We start from the raw sequence: 15,280 nt of genomic DNA, 5'->3' as shown, positions 1-15,280 counted from the left end.
TCCATTATCAGGTTTGTCCACAATATACTGAGATAGAAGAACAGCCTTCTACTTTGTCCTTGATATGCTGAGGGGTAGTAGAACAGCCTCCAAGGCATGAACTACCTGTTATGTTCTAGCCATCTGAAATTTAATTTGTTTGGCATTTAACACACTCATGCCTCCTGTCAGAAACATAAGCATGAAAATGCAAAGTCCCAATTACATAAAAAAGGGTCTCATGGTTTTGGTTTCCCACCAACCAGCGTGGCTTTGCCAGCATTCATCCTCACTGCGACCCTGTCAAGACAGTGGGAGAGCGGCTTTGCCAACACTTTTTCTCACTGTGACCCTGTCAAGACAGTGAGTGGGGGATCGCCTTCACCAAGGAAGGCCCTCAACCAAGCGGAGGACTTGGGTAATGGTAATATCAGTTTAACCAAACCAGAGTGGCAGGTTGAACAGAGAATTAGTCAAGACACAGCTACTCCTGCTTATTTCATTAACAAATAGTTAACAGGCACTCTTCTAGGTCATGTCTACTTGAAAAGTTATTCAAACTGAAGGTGCTAAGTCACAAAACCAATGTCACGCTTGTTCAGCAGACACTGGGGGATGATGGCGGGGGAAAGGATCAAAGCTGAGGATTGAAGCAAAGCAAAGCATACCTAGAGATCCAAAACTACAGTCTTAAAGTCAAGTGCACCTGAACTGATGGCCACACCTTGCCTTTCTTAAAGGGAGTGAGTTTTGTCATAGGCATATGACTATGATAAAGTCTTCTGATAAATAACTTCTATGCTCAGTATTTTCCATTTGCAATGATGTGAATATGGTTTATCCCCTCTAAAATTCAAACTGAAATTTAATTCTCATTATGAGATACTGAGGTGAGAAGTAATTAAGGCTCTGTCCTCACAAGTGAACTAATCTATTCATGCAATTCATGGATTAATCAACTAGTAGGTTAATGGATTATCGTAACCCAGTTTGGCTAGGTTTCTCATGTGCCTCATCTCTTACCATGTGATGCCCTGCACTGTCTCAGGACTGTGCCCTCAAGACAACCATCACCAGATGTGACCTCTCAGACATAGATCAGAGCTGATAGCCAAAATAAACCTCTGCATTGGTCAGCTTTCCATTACTGTGACAAAATACTTGAGATAATAAATTTATAAGAAAGAAAGGTTTATTTTGGCTCACAATTTTGAGGGTTTCATTCTGTGGTCAGTTGGAAACATTACTTTTGGGACTGTGGCAAGGCACTATATTATGACAGGAACACATGGCAGAGGAAGCTGCTCACCTCATGGCAGTCGGGAAGCAAAGAGAGAAAGAGAAAGGGACTGAAGTCCCACTATTCCCTTCAAGGCCATGCCCCAGTGATCTAACTTCCTCCCACTATTCCCCATCTCTTAAAGGTTCCACCCCTCCTAACATTCCCACAGATTGGTGACCAATCCTTTAATATGTGGATCTTTGGGAAACACTAATGCAAACCAGAGCAACCTCTTTTCTTTATAACTGACTCAGTCTGCAGTGCTGTTATTAGCAACAGAAACAGACTAAGACATCATTGTCTTCTCCATCTCGTGTTCCATATTCTCCTCTGATTCTGTCCCCTGCCCCCCCCCAAGAAACTACCTAAGTGTACTACATCACTGGGCTCCATTGCTCCCTGGCTTCCTGTTGGGTTTGACTGAGCAGAAGCACCAGAAAGTTAGAAAGTAAGTGGCAAGTGCTTTACACCTCCCGTGTCCTCCCTGAAAGGCTCCTCCACTGACAAATTTGGTCCCTGGGATGAAAATGTAAGATTCTGGAGGGCAAAGCCTCTCCATGCTTTTGGTTTCTAATAACACTTTCTGTCTCTGTTCCCTTAGATGGAGGGGTAGCAGGGCAGTCTGCTCTCACCAGATCCAGTCTATCATCTTTCCTCACGTAGTGTGCTCTACCCTTTTTATTTAACTCCACTCAAATCATCTTAATGTGAATGCTTCTGCTTATGGTTGTTGAGACCTGCCATGCAAGCATTAACAAAGGTAAACCTCTGAGGCTGGAAAAGATCACAGAGAAGCAGCACCCTTGATGAGGCCAGCATCGGAGTCAAACTGGGTTATTCAGTAGGGTTGGCCACACTAGTCAGGAAACTAAAAACTTGTAACTAGTAAGAACACTGTGGGGTCAGAGGGATCACAATTTTGGAGGTACAGAGGTTGTCAAATTCCTCAAACAACCAGAATTATGACCCTTTTAAAATACAATGTGATTCATCATTATCCATAGCACATGTATGAAGACATGAACTGGCACGAGCACACTTTATATTCAACCAGAGATATGAAAAATTGTGTTCTATATGTGTAACAAGAATTGTAATGCATTCTGCTGTCATGTATTTTAAAAAATGAATAAAAATAAAATAAAATTTAAAAATACAATGTGATTAGAAAGAACAAGTAAATCCACCTCTGAGTTAAGATGATCCATTAACCTACTAGTTGATTAATCCATTAATTGCATGAATAGATTGGTCCACTTCTGGTCATTTCTTCCATCCTTAGAATGAATCAGAGTAAGTTATAACAACATTCAAATCTGTCCACAGGGAGGAATAGTCACTTCCAGGTAAGGGATCACATTTGAAGAATGAAAATACACACATGGAAATTTTAGTGGACTATGTCCATGAATCGTAGCTTTCTAGTACCCAAAGCCCTTGGAATTGATCAGATAATTCCGTATATACAGGAAAAGTATAGTACATATTGATTTGGCACTATCCGTGGTTTGATGCAACCACTGGAAAATATGATTAAAACATAACCATTCAAAAAATGTCAAATAACCTCTAACAAGGGGCTTTCCACCTTAGCCAATCAAATATTTTCATTGTCTTCTGTAAATGTTATATAAAATGTTTTTCTTCATCCCTCCTTGGTGGAGCCTTGAAGAATTTGTAGTTTGGTGCTTTCCCATTTGTGAATGGTTGTCTCCTCAAATAAACACCCTAAGCTTCTGATGTGAATGCTGAAATAGCCTAAAATCCTCGTCAACTTTATCTAGAGATTAGCCACACTTGACAATAGGGATAAAATCTAGGTGCCATCCCTTACCTGAACAAAGCTCTTCTTTATGTGGCTTCTCCAATTATATTGATGATTCCAATCCGGGTTGATCCAGCTGCATTCAGCATGAGACAGGGAAGAGATTACTTCACAATCAACTGCAAGTTCCAAGTGTCAGGGGATAAAACAACTGTCTTATTTACCATCACATTCTCTGGCACATCTTACATGATTAATAAATATTTGCTGAATACATTAAAGAACAGCCACACAAAGAGAGGAGATATGACCTGAAAACTGAATGACTAAAGTGTTTGTGTTCTATTTGGTATATCTCATCAGCTGTGGATACCAAGAAGCTTCCTACAAAGACCAGTGTGGATCCTTCATGAGGAGGTGACCCAAGCTAAGTCAACTGACTCTCTGCAGCAATTCCAGTGGTTACATACTTCCTATCCAGGTGCCTGAGGCCGAGAGCAGCAAAGAAATAGGACTTCAGCCCTACCATTACAGGAACTGAACTCTGACATGGAACATGAGCTTGAAAGAGGACCTTCAGCTCCACATGTGAATACAGCCTTGGTAGTCTTAAAGTCTTAAGAGGACCTGAGCAGAGGACCCAGACACACTGAACTCACACTTTGCCCTATGGACTGTGAGATAATAACTGGGTAATGTTTAAGCTGCTGAATTTGTGTCACTGTGATACACAGCACAGATAACGAATGCAGAAAGAATGCATCCCAGAGACAAAAGGGAGCCTGCATTTCCTACAGGAGATCAGGAATCCTGTGTCAAAGGGAGAAACTGCAGGTGGACATTACACATTCTGCTATTCTCACCCTTGCCTAGAACACTATACTTAGCCTTCTTGATGGGGGCTGGTGATTTTGAAGTTGTGCTTTCCATCAGAACCAAGGACCAGCCAGAACAGGCCAAAGGAGTGGTCATGAGAATGGAATGGAAGGACAGGTATAAGAGACACTGTAGTAGAATGGAGTGACAGTGTGATCAGCACAATGTGGGGTACAGTCTAAATGCCTTTATCGTGTATTTAAGATCTTCTATGGAATTCGATTCTAACCAGCCTTTCTGAATTTCTTTCCTGTCACCCATATCCTGTCTTACCCATTACTGAAAGAGCAAGCTGTTTATATTCCCAACTCTGACACTTGTTAGTAATTTTCCCAGTGTGGAATGACCTCTCTTATCTTCTTCCACAATTGACAAGCCCAATGGACAATTTAGGGACAGAATGTCTGTGTCTCCTGAATATCAAGAAATGCTAAGTGGTTACGAAAACTGTGGTTTAGAAATTGTGTTTGATAAGCCACATTTTTAAGCCAGAAAACACACTGAAGTGTAATTTTGATAGTTACATGACTATTGCACTTGTTAAAAATATATTAATTCATGATGCTTGCTACTTAGTGATATGTTCTATAAAGAGCATAATCTTCTCCTTGAACTTGGGGAGGACTTCCATGACTGAACATATGTAAATTTGGTTATGTGAGGCTCAGCCTGATTCCCCTCCTGTGGTATGGCCCCTTGACCCTGTGTATACACTATGCTCTGGGATAGGCCCTGTGTCCAATCACTGCTCTGATGGCATCTTCTTCATCTTAGTAAACAGTGATGCTTCTTTTCTGAATTATTGTCTGATCTGTTTATTATTTCCTGTTTTTTTACAATAACTTTTTATATGTTTTTGTCCTCCTGCCTAATTTTTAAGCCATTTCTTTATTCAAAAAACATTTTTCAAATACTGTTCTGTTGAGTCCTGTATGCTAGACTCCAGAGATACAGCAATGCAAAGCACTCAGGATTATTTTTTTCTTGGAATATTTGGTGCAAAATAGAAACAACTAATTTAGAAAAAAAATATTTAATACCTATATTAGGGTTCTCTAAAGGAATAGAATCAACAGGAAGTGTAATTATAAAAGGGGGATTTATTAGGTTGGCTTACATGACTATCCATTAGCTGGATAGTCCAAAGATGGCTGTCTGCAAGTAGGAGATCTATGCAACCAGTAGTTGCACAGTCCAAGAGGCTGAAGCCCCAGAACAAGATATAACAATGGTGCTACCCTAGTCTGAGATTAAAGGCTTCTGGAGAATCCTGGCAGAGTCCACTTTGGAAGAGAGAAAAAGGGAGAGTCCAATATCCTCAGAATTCAAGAACCAGAAGAACCAAGTTTGCATCTGTTGCTGCTTCCTTCTTCCAACTTTTATTCCATCCAAGCCATCATCCTATTGGCTGGTGCTGCCCACGCTTAGGGAGGGACTCCATTTTAGTTGGCTATCTCACATGCCAATCATTCCTAGACACACCCTCATTGACACGCCCATAAGCCTCCTAATCACCAACATCTCTTAATCCAATCAAGTTGACAATTCGAATTAACCATTACAATACCTTTTATGTGTGATGAAGGGACAGTGCATTGTATTCAGAGAACATAACAGACCTTACCTGGGAAGACTGATGGGTTGTTACCATATAGCATTTCACACAATGGGTATGTAGGAAGTATTACTAATTGACTAATGGGCAAACCAGGATTTCTGTCATTCATTAAGGGTATAAATCTGTTAACATCATGTGGATAAAAAATGACTCTAGATTTAAAGAAAAATAGTTTGATAGTTTTTTGTACTTAAAGATAAGTTTATTATGTATAACTATGTGGGTTTTTTAATTCTGGAATTAACAGAAACATGTCCAATGGTTCTTACATGGAGTTGTAGGATAGTAAATATTTTTTTAATTATTTGGCATATTGACAGAATTTTGATGTCAGACTAAAGTTAACAGTCAGCCATTCACTAAGAAACAGCATTTGCTAGTAACGTTGGTATAGAAGATTTTTGATAGAACATTACATATTTTGTGAAATTTTCTTAATTGCACAAACTGTGTTTAGATGTTTATAATATGATAGGTACAGAATTAATTGTAATAAATATATTTTGCTTAGCCTAGTTAGACTAAATTAATGGTGATAGCAGAGAACTAAATAAAAGTCATTTTAAAGAAATATTTATAGTTAAAAACAGAAATGTAAGTCTGATTCACTTCAATAAAATTTACCAAGGAGCTTTTTCTTTATCAGAATACTAGACTTTCTTTTTATATAATATCCTATTTTATGCAAAATACAGTATGCAACAAAATCAGGAAACCAGAGTTTGTGAAACAAAATAAATGCATCAATTTCAATCAGACTTCAAATGAGATTGATTTCTACTACTCCTCCTTAATTGACTAATAAGGAAACTGGAGCTTGAGGAAGTTATGCCTAAGTCACAAAGGTTATCCAAAGCTAGACCCTATCCCCTCTCTCACAACCTACCACTCCTTTCCACCATACCACATCTGAAAAATTTAAAGATTAAATACAGTACTCCCCATTATCTGTGGAGGTGGGATGAAGAATGGCTGTGAGTAAGTGCAGTAGAGGAGAATCATGCTTGCATGAGTTGATAGAGACTGTTGGGAAAGCATCCAATCTAATGAAAAGACACAGAAGTTAGAAAAAGTAAAAATCCCCATCATTGTCACTACTCTTTTAACATTGAACTGGAAGCTAGAAAAATTGTAGGTGTAAGAATTTCAAGGAAGACCTTATCAATTAGACAGACCTCCAAAGTATGACTTTCTAACTTTTTTTTTTTTTTTTTTTTTGGTGGTGGTGTTGGTGATGGTGCTGTGGATCAAATCCAGAATCTCACATATGCTAGGCATGTGTTCTATCACTGAGCTACATCCCATCCCCAAAAGAGAAGAGGTAAACTCTGTCTATTGATAGAAAATATCATTTTACACTTCTAAAATCCAAGATGATCAACTAAGAAGCTCTGGTAGGAAATTCAGTAAGATAACAGAATACAAACAGCATACAGAAATTAACACCGTAACACCATAACTTCTAACTAACATATAACCAGTTAGAAGATATAACTAGAGAAGAGACTACATGCTTACCTATGTCTGGTTGTAACCCTTTTCCAGCATACAGAGAGAACTCTGTTTCCCATTGTACTTGCTGCTCCTGCAAGTAAGCAAGGCCTTGTGAATAGTTCTAGTGAACAATGGACTGATACCACTTCTAGCCAAGACACTGAAGAATCAGTGAGCCAACCTAGTACTCTTTCTCCTCCTTCAGATAAACTGTGAGGTGACATTGTTGATAACACCACAACACAAAATCAATGTGGTCAGCTGGCCTGTGTTGGTTTGTGCATGAGAGAGACACAAACTTCCATTGTATTTTGTGACTGAGCTGTAGAGTTTTACCCTTTGCCACATCATGGCTTAACTTTTTACATTAGTATCATTAGTGGTTTAAATGGTTAAGAAGTGATAAATATATAAGCATATTTACAAATATTACAAAGAGACACAAAGAATTGGAATGTAAAGAAAAACATGCCAGAACTCTGGACAAGAAGTTCTAATATCACAAAGATGTCAGTTCCTTCATATGTCAATTTATACATTTAATCCCAATAAAAGTACAAATAGTGTTTCTTCCTGAAACTAAACAAATGTAACTTAATCCCTGGAACTAAATTTTATAAAATATAAGTAAGAAATTGGTGAAGAAGAAAAAGACCCAGTGTTGAGGAATGGCTCTATAATGAGAATACAAAGCCTCAATATTTGAAACAGTAGGGTCTATGATAAAATGGACAAATAAGAACCAGAGAGTGAAAAACAAATATAAATATGCATGAGAATCTAATATATGATAAAGGCATATTTTCAAGTCAATGTTTTAAAGATGGACTTTTCAAAGGATTGATTGACATAACTAATAACTACTTTGAGAAATAGAACTGAACCCATATTTCATGCTGGTAATATATATAAATTGGAGGAAGAGAAAATGCACCTCTTGCATTATTACCTATTGATGAATTCTCTTATTTAGGGTTTTAATCACTTGATCAAAAATGACCAAAATCTTAAATAAAAAAACTATACAAGTATCAGAAGAAAACATGTGAATCCCTTCTTAAATGTGACTCAAGTTTCAAAAACTATAAAATGAAACCATGATAAATTCAACTACTTCAAAAGATCTTAAACACCATGAGAAATTTATAAATAATCAAAGGATCAAAGCAACCTGGAAGAAGTATTCAGTATCCATATGCCCTAATATAGAATGTGTTAAGCCAAGAAAAAGAAAAAAAAAACAGAACTTAATCCAATAAAATTCCAGGCTTTGTTGGTTATCAGAGCTAGCATTAATTTTTCTTTATTAATGTAGGGCCTGTGCTAAATTAAAAGGGACAAAGCAATAGGTGTGCTGCATGTTCTGTTTTGTATCTTGATCTGTATAAATTGCTGGAAAGGGTATTTGGGGACCAACTACAGAGGTTCAAATGTCTAGTGGTTACTCAGCAAGATGTAAAATTTTGACATGAAAAACTGGAAATAGGTAACTTTAAAAATCAAGTTATGAAACAACTTTGTAGCATATTATTTATATGTGCATGTGTGTATGTGTGTGTGTATGCATACACACATCTACGCTCACAGTACATGGAAGTATCACAAACAAGTGTGAATAATGGCAAACTTTGAATGCTAGCAGTGTATTTGTTTTATTTTCTTAGATTTGATAATCTGTAGTTAGTAGATAAGTGCTTTCATAAAAGTAAAAGGATCACCTTTTAATAATTTAATTTATTTTTTTAAGAATTTAATTTATTTTTAAGAAAATATTACTGGCAAGACAAGTAGTGTGCTTGGTCACCAAAGGAGTGGGGTTCTGGTAAACTGAGTTTAATCAAAGCACAAATTTGGGAACAGATCAGAATTGAAGACTAAGACAAAAACCAAGAAAGATGTCTTGGGGAGCTTTGTTTTTGCCAAGACTGCTTAATTTCAGAAGCAACCTTTTATCAAAAGCAATTAAGATCCTCCCTACCAGCCTGTTTTTTCTCCACCAGGCTGGTCTCTCTTGGTTTTAAGACTCTACAACAGTGTCATCCAGTAGAATATTCTATATCTCCATTATTCCTTAGGGTAACCACTAGCCACATGTAATGACTGAACATTTTAAACTCAGCTGGTGTGACTGAGAACTAAATTTTTATTTATTTTAGTTAAATTTAGATAGCCATAAATGGTGTCTTAGTCTATTCATACTTCTATAATAAAATACTTTAAACTAGGTAATTCAACAGAAATTTATTTCTTTTAGTTCTGAAGGATAAGAAGTCCAAGACAACACGTTGGTGGTATTCAGTGTCTGGGGAGGGGCTTCTTGCTGAGTCTCACATGGTAGAAGGTTAAAAGGGCAAAACAGGCAAAAAGACACTAGCTAGCTAGTTCCTTCAAGCCCTTTTATAAAACACTAATCCTTCATAAAGGGCAGACGCCTTGTGACCTAGTCAACCTATAAAGGCCTCACCTCTTAATGCTACCACATTAGTGATTAAGTTTCAATGTAAGAATTTGGGGGGGGGGTGTCATTCAGGCCATAGTATCCATCCCTAAGCCCCGAAATTTATGGCCTTCTCACATGCAAAATATATTTTCCCGATATCCCACTTCTCAGTACCAATTTCTGTCTTTGTCCGTTTGTGCTGCTATAACAAAATATTTGAGACTGGATAATTTATAAATAATAGAAATAAATTTCTCACAGTTATGAAAGCTGAGAAATCCAAGATCAAAGTTCAGCAGATTTGGTTTCTGGTGAGTGCCGCCCTGTTTCCAAGATGGTGCCATGTTTCTATATCCTACAGAGGGGATGGAAACTGTGTCCTCACATGGTGAAAGTGAGAGAAAGGGCAGAAAGGTTAAAATATAAGCTAGCTAGTTCCCCCAAGCCATTTTTTAATGGACTATAAAATTTATAAGGGACCATTCATAAAAGCCAACTGTTGGCCTCTGCCTGCTTTCTCAGGTGACCAACAATAACCCCTCATTCTCAAGAGATTGCACAAGAAAGTCCCTTGAAACTTTGCCCACTGTAACACTTCTGGAAGTGTCTTTGTCTAAGGTTTATTGCCCAAGTGAGAGGAGAATTAAAATATTACATAACCAGAGCAAAGAGTCAAAATCAAGACATTTGAGTTGCGAAACAAACCTTCAAAGACTATGATTGAGACATAACTTCAGAGACAAAACTTTTTTGAGACCCCAATGTTGAACATGGAAGACTGACTTAGCCAAGACAAAGAAGGAGCACAGCATGTTGTAAACATGACGAGTCACCACACAGAGGACACAATTACCACTTACCTAGTGAAAAAGCCTAGAGAGAACTCAGAGAGGGGGGGTTGGGGAAATTGATGATGGGCCACATGAGTCAGAATGGTGTGTGTGACCTGGTACCTGGAGAGAAGAGTGGAGAGGGATGGAGATCCTAGCTGGAGACACCATGGGGTAAAAGACCATAAGGAAGAAAAAGTTGTGGAGAAACTCACCATGGAGAAGACCCCTGGCTCACCGCATTGCATCAATGCTGCTTAATGGTAAGGGGCAAGGCGCAGAATTTTGAATTGACTATCTTATCCATAAGAGACTGGACTTTAATCTAGAAGATACAAGGAATAACTTTCAATTGGTTTCATCAGTTATCTGCCACTACTAGAAATGGAGGCTTCACAGCTAAGATAACTCAATTCTAGTGAAAATAAAGTGCTATTTTTGCACATGGTTCTATGGTGCCAGGGACCAAAAGGGAGTTCTCCTTCAAAGAATAGCCTGACAGTTACAAGAAACAGCCCCCTGGGAGACATCTCGCCTGGGAGACACCCTGCAGCCATCCATCTCCCTGAGACATCCTGCGGCCATCTGTCTTCCTGAAACATCCTGCGCTATCTCACCTTGTGAAGACATACAGCAACTGCCAATAAGAGAGCTTCCCCCATCCCCAGCCCATAAATACCCCTGTGTGAACAATAAAAGTTTGCAGCTTGATCAGAACTTTTGTCTTGCTATCACCCTTCGTGTCTCTTGTCCCTTCATTCCTCCCCATCTAGGTTCGCTGCCCACGTTGATGTGTCCTGCCAGTCGGGACACTATGGCCCAATTATGGCTGCATGAGAGGTGGTTGTGCTGGGGTAAAATGATCAGTGGCAAAGATGAAGTTTCCAGGTGAGAATGAGGTTTTGAGCACAAATCTCCATGGACAAAAATATGGACAGACACAGAGCCCACCCACCAGTGCTCAAACCATGGTGCCTTCATGTCCATAAACATAACAGAAGACAAAACAAGGATCTGGAATACCAACTCATGGAGAGAATTCAATAATTGCTGACTAAATGGGAAAGACATAAAGAAGAACATCTACTACTGTACTAATCAGAACCATCCCTGGATGTTACAAGTGAAAGTCAAAAAAAAAAAAAAAACTTGATAGCTCTGCACTCATTAGTTCTGTTTCTTCAGACACAAAACCCAGGTATTCCCCCCAAATTTCCAGAAGGCCAAAATAAAATGTACGAGTATATGAGTGTACACAGATAATGGATACAAACATATGCTATACACATAGGCATTTGTGCACAAGTATGTATATGTCTATGTCTACACACATAGACATGTCTATATGTTTTGTCATATATGTACATGTGTATATATCAAAATTCTATCTCCACAAAATCATATCAGGATAAAAATTAGAAGGATGAATTCAAGAGTCAAGATAATTCTCTTAAGAATTTCAAGATAGAAAACTGGGAAATATTTGCCCCAAAATTATTATGCAAGACTACTCCTTCTTACCTCATAACAGAAGGTTGATTTTGCTGGAGAAGCTATATGCCTATTTAAAAGATAACATTTTCCAACTTCCTTCAATGATAGCAGTGTCCGTGGGGATGTATGCAGAAATAGCAAAAACAGGCTTCAGAGAGAATATCTTTTTGTTTCTTGCCTTTGCTTCCTTCCTTGTTGAAACTCAAATGTGATGGACGATGCAATGCCATCCCCACTGTGAGACTGTAGAAGGAAACCAAGGGCTAAGGAGACAGATGAGAAGGATAGAAGGAGCCTGGAATCCTAATGAGTTCAGGAGTTGTCTTAGTATTCCAGGACTATCTAGCCATGGTACATGGATCTAAATTTAAAGATTAGTGTCTGTATCAAAAACAGCCCAACAATCTTACTTCTTTATTTCACTGACTTAATATATAGAGTCACACAATACTTAACAGCAGGGACATGTTCTGAGAAAGCCATTGTTAGGAGATTTTGTTCTCCCATGAACTTACACAAACCTAGACTATATAGATCAATCACTTGATATAACCTCTTTTATACCTAGGGTAAAAACAAGTTGGGTGAGGCTACTGCCAGCAAAACAGGGCAGACTGTTTTACAAAAAAAAAAAAAAAAAAGAAAAAGAAAAAACCTAGCTTATTATGAGTAGAGGAATATGCTCTAAAACAGTGATAAATTGTATAGTGTGTTAAACACATAAACCAATAGCATAGTTATTATTACCAAGTTTTACATACTGTACATAATTGTATTGATTTACCTTTATACACCTGACAAAACAGTAGGTTTGTTTACACCAACATCCAATAAACATGTGAGTAATGCTTTGTGCTATGAAGCTGTGAGGGCTATGATATCTCTAGAGAACAGGAATTTTCAGCTCCATTATCATCTTATGAGACCACTGTTATATGCACAGTGTGTTGTTGACTGAAACATCAAGTAGTGATAACTGTATTTATGGAGAACCAACTGTGAATTAGACCCCTCCTGGGGTACTGAGAATATAGAGTGAGTCAGGCCAATCTTTTCCCTAAAGAAATTCATTGTCCAGGGGAAAAGAGATCTAAAGATCAGTAATTATGGGATATAAATAATCTAAAAAGTAATATGGCAAACTCTGAGCTTCTGTAGTTGTTGTACTTCAATGTATATTTATCTTGGGTCATAATATGTCTAATTTATATAATTTTCTATTTTCTAAGAACTTGTACATACATTGAGAGTTTGTTGTCCATATTCATGACAGCATTTGAGGCTAGTTCTTGCACTGATTTTAAGCAAATACTTAGTACTATTTATTCATGCTCAAGGCATTGGCTAGGTTTAAGGAGAATACAAAAATTAACAGCCAGCCTTCATATAGCTTTGTGAGAGTCCCTAAGAGGTACAAAGCATGATGAAACCACATGGTCAAGAGAGTCCTTCTTTCTTTAGAATCCCTGGTTGAGAGAGAGACTTTTAAAAAGTACAGCAAAATTATAAGTGTTACAAAGACCAGTTAATAAATGTAGAAAGAGTACTAAACCATAAAATTTGGTGTGTTCCAATTCAATCATAGCTTTAGGCAAGATTCATAAATGGATTTTAAAATTATTAATTGAAAACTCAAAAGAGTTTTCACACAAAGACCCGCACACTGCTTATAGCAGCTGTATTCACAGTTGGCCAAAACTAGGAAGTAGATGAAAAGATAAATAAGGTATAGAGTACCAAGACAATGAAATATTATATAGGGATAAAAGAAAATGAGCTCTTAAGCCACGGCAAGACATCAAGAACCTTTAATGCATGTTAATAAGAGAAAGAAGCCAATCTGAAAGGTTACATACTATATGATTCCAATCATACAACATTCTGAAAGGCAAAATACAGAGAAGGTATTTCCCAGGGCAAGGGTGAGAAAGGGGATGAACAGGAAAAACGTAGAAATTTTTAGATCAGAGGTAAGTCTGTATGATACATGCCAAAATCCATAGAACCTATAACACTAAGAATGAACCCTCATGTAAGCTGTGGACTTTGATGATGACACAGCCATGTAGGTTTATCAGTTATAACAAATGTATTACTCTGGCTTATAATGTTTGGTGGTGGGAAAAGGTGGGGACAACTGTGGAGTACTGGGGATCTCTGTGCCATCTGCTCCATTTCCCTGTGACCTTAAAACAGCTCTAAAACAAGAGTCCATAGCTTTAAAAATTCACTAAGTGAAACATTGTTGGGAGCAAGATAGTCACCTGGTGCTCAAGTACCATCCCATAGATTTCTAATAATCAGAAGAGGAAAATAAGTCTTTAGGATAGAGAAAGCTTATGGCTGCTGCTCTCTTCCAGCATCACTGGACACCATGATGTGCTGGTGGTGGGTTCAAAAGTATATATGACATTTTCTTGCTGAAAATGTTTAGTCTGAATATAATCAAGCTTCTAAACTAACTTGAAGTTTCTAAAAGACACAAGGAATGGAAATCCAACTAAATGACACTATGAGAAAAAACAATAGAAAACAAGGGACATTCTATATGATACCTGGTGTGGACTGTTCTAAGAGTCAATGATACTTAAAAAAACAATTTTTTAAAGATGGGATAGAGAGGGGCTGGGGATGTGGCTCAAGCTGTGGCGAGTTTACCTGGCAAGCGCGGGGCGCTGGGTTCGATCCTCAGCACCACATACAAATAAAATAAAGATGTTGTGTCCACCAAAAACTAAAAATTAAATATTTAAAAATTCTCTCTCTCTCTCTCTCTCTCTCTCTCTCTCTCTCTCTCTCTCTGTCTCTCTCTCTCTCTCTCTCTTTAAAAAGAAAGATGGGATAGAGATACTATAGACAAAAAGATACTAAGAGGATACCATAACCAAGTACAATGCATAAATTTTGACTAGGTCTTTGGGTAAAATAGGGAAATTTGAATAAAGATTATCATTAGATGGTGGTATGGAATTAATGTTAATTTAATTAGATCTAGCAATTTTACTGGGGTTGTACAGAAGAACTTCCATCTTAAGAGATGAGTGCTGAGCACTTGCAGTACAATATGACATCTGCAACTGAAGTTCAAATGTTTCAGCCAGAGATAAAGGAAAGGACAGAAAGCAAATATGGTAAAATATTAGGTACAATTGTTTGATTAAAGTGTAGATCCTTGGGACATTTATGTATCATTTCCTCAGGTTTTCTGTATGCGGGAAATTTTTCAAAATGAACATTGGGTGAAAATAATGTATCCTGACTATTAAATTGTTTCGATGAGCCATCACTTGTATTTCACATTTTCTTAACTAAACTAAGGAAGTGTTTGTGTTCCCCAAGTAGAAATCAAGATTTCAGGATACCCGTGAGAGGGCATATGAGAGTGACAGTGTTCCAGCCATAAATTACATTTTCACATGAAACACCTCTATTTAGACACTTTGGGAGTTGAAAACACAAAATGTATGGAGTGTATGCCATTTTTTTTGCACCATTACAAACA

This window comes from Spermophilus citellus (assembly GCF_964194105.1).
Source record: "Spermophilus citellus genome assembly, chromosome: 14".
NCBI lineage: Eukaryota > Metazoa > Chordata > Mammalia > Rodentia > Sciuridae > Spermophilus > Spermophilus citellus.
Note: the sequence above shows the minus strand (reverse complement) of the source record.